The sequence below is a fragment of the Triticum aestivum genome, chromosome 5B (assembly GCF_018294505.1).
Source record: "Triticum aestivum cultivar Chinese Spring chromosome 5B, IWGSC CS RefSeq v2.1, whole genome shotgun sequence".
Taxonomy (NCBI): domain Eukaryota; kingdom Viridiplantae; phylum Streptophyta; class Magnoliopsida; order Poales; family Poaceae; genus Triticum; species Triticum aestivum.
Genome location: NC_057807.1, coordinates 550,650,301 through 550,652,897, shown reverse-complemented (window position 1 = coordinate 550,652,897; position 2,597 = coordinate 550,650,301).

The window sequence follows — 2,597 nt, the reverse complement described above, 5'->3', positions numbered from 1 at the left end:
CGACGGGGACGACGGGGACGGGGATGGCCGGGGCGGCGACGTCGACGGGGGCGGCGACGTCGACGGGGGCTGATGAAGTCATGTACCTAGGGTAGGGTCATGGACCTATCTAAGGTACCCTACCCAAGGACATCCTTAGAAGAAGCTACCTTCCAGTCGACCAACAGGGACTTCACTCGACGAACTCAAGGACACTCGACGATGAAGATAGCCACTCGACCATGAAGCTAACCACTCGACGGCCAGGAGACCTAAAGTCACTCAGCACGCAACGGTCTGACATTAAGTAGCTTTAATAGTCTTCATGGCAGTTTATGAGGGCGTTACCAGTAACCCCCATGTCTTAATGTACTTTAAACCCTGCATAACTGAGGGCCGGAGGGGTCTGGCAAACTCTATATAAGCCACCCCCCTTCTCAGTGTAAAGTGTTCGCACCCCTGTAACCCATATACACAGAAACTAGTCGACCGCCTCCGGGCTCCGAGACGTAGGGCTGTTACTTCCTCCGAGAAGGGCCTGAACTCGTAAATCCCTTGCGTGTACAACTACTCTATAGCTAGGATCTTGCCTCTCCATACCTACCCCCCATTCTACTGTCAGACTTAGAACCACGACAGTTGGCGCCCACCGTGGGGCGGGTGTCTTAGCGACTTTTTGGAAAAGTTGCAATTTGTCTGATTGCCTTCATCATGGTTTCTGGCGGAGCTCTGGTCGAGGGCCACGAGATCCGTCTCGGTGCGCTCGCTTTCATCGCCGACGACTCCGCTTGGCTCCAGGAGGCACCACTCGACATCGACGCACTCCCCGTCCGCGGGGCGACGCACTTTTGGGCGTGTGTCCGCGGCGTCCTGCTGCGGCAGCCGTCGACCCCATACCAGTCGACTCCTGTGCCGTCCTCCCTCCCTGTCTCCCGCCAACGCAAGCGCTCCGGTCGGTCGAGGCTTCAGCGATGGGTGAGACACGCAGTGGCTCGCCAATCGGCCACCACCCAAGTCGCGACAATTGAGCCCGATGAATCTCTCTACGGCCTGTTCGATCTGTCGACTGGCTCCGTAGAGACTGCATCCGAGTGCGACAGCAGTGATCCAGCGGCGGAGGTCCTGATGGTCAACGGGCCCCATAGCCCTCCCGGTTTCCCCCGCATCGACGGGATGGACGATGGAGGCGACCCCGCTCAGGCCCATGAAGAATATCAGCCCGAGCCACTCACTTCTCAACAAAGAGAAGATCTTCACCGCCGGAACATGGATGCCCTGCATACTCCCATCGCCAGAGAAACTCCTGAGGCTCGTGCCTTGGAAGAGGCGCGTTTGGCCAACTTGGCTGAATGCACTCGACTGGAGAACCTACAACGAGCACTCGACGAGCGTGCGCGTCAACGAGTACCTGACTCCAGCCGACGTCAGCTCTTTCCGCAACCAACTCAGGTATATCGAACCCCGATTCAGAATTTGGCAGCTGCAGCCCGTATAGCGGAGTCAATTCAGCCCTCTCAGTCAGAGGCTGGAAGAGGCTTGATACAGATCAGGGATTTGCTCCGGGCGGCAGGAGATCAGAATTCAGTTGTGTCACAGTCGCACAACAGGATTCACAGTCGATCCGTCGCTGCGAATACTGTTCAGTCGGCTCACAGCCCAAGGTCACCTCCGAGGCGCGTGGGACGTGAAGGCCGGCGGGACCACTATGATGACCGATTTGATCGAGATGATAGGCGCCGAGTGCCCACTCCTCCCCCGAGAAGTGGGTCTAACGCCCATCGGCAGCAAGATGACAGGCGCCAGCTCAGTGTTGGGCGGAGAGCTCCGATCGACCCCAAAGAATCAATGCTTTGACGCGAGATCCATCATCGTGCAAGGTTTGGTCGATCAGAACAGAGCTCATAGAGGTGGTCATGACAGAGATGTGCCCACTAGCAGTCGAGTCCATGTTTCAGGTCCAGAATGCTTTAGCAGAGCCATCAGAGCCGCAGTGATACCCCCCAACTTCAGGTTGGCGACTGGGGTAAGTAAGTTCACCGGAGAGTCCAAGCCTGAAACTTGGCTTGAAGACTACCGAGTGGCGGTACAGATTGGTGGTGGTAATGATGAGGTGGCCATGAAGCATTTGCCACTCATGCTAGAGGGTTCGGCCAGGGCGTGGTTGAATCAGTTAGCTCCTAGCAGCATTTACACCTGGGAAGATCTTTCCCGAGTGTTCGTCAGGACGTTCGAGGGAACTTGCAAGCGACCGACCGGATTGACAGAGCTGCAAGTCTGCGTACAAAAGTCGAGTGAGACATTGAGAGATTACATCCAGAGATGGATCACTTTGCATCATACCATGGAGAATGTGTCGGACCATCAAGCGGTCTGCGCCTTCAAGGATGGTGTCAAGAACAGAGAGTTGAGCCTGAAGTTTGGTCGAACCGGAGATATGACCCTGAGTCGAATGATGGAGATTGCCACCAAATACACTAATGGTGAAGAAGAGGACAGGCTCGGGAGTGGCAAGTATAAGCCGAGTCAATCGGAAAAAGGAAACTCCAGTCGGAAGCAGAAGCGGAAGGCCGAGCCAGCTGCTCCTGGAGAGGCTCTGACCGTGACTCAGGGCAAATTCA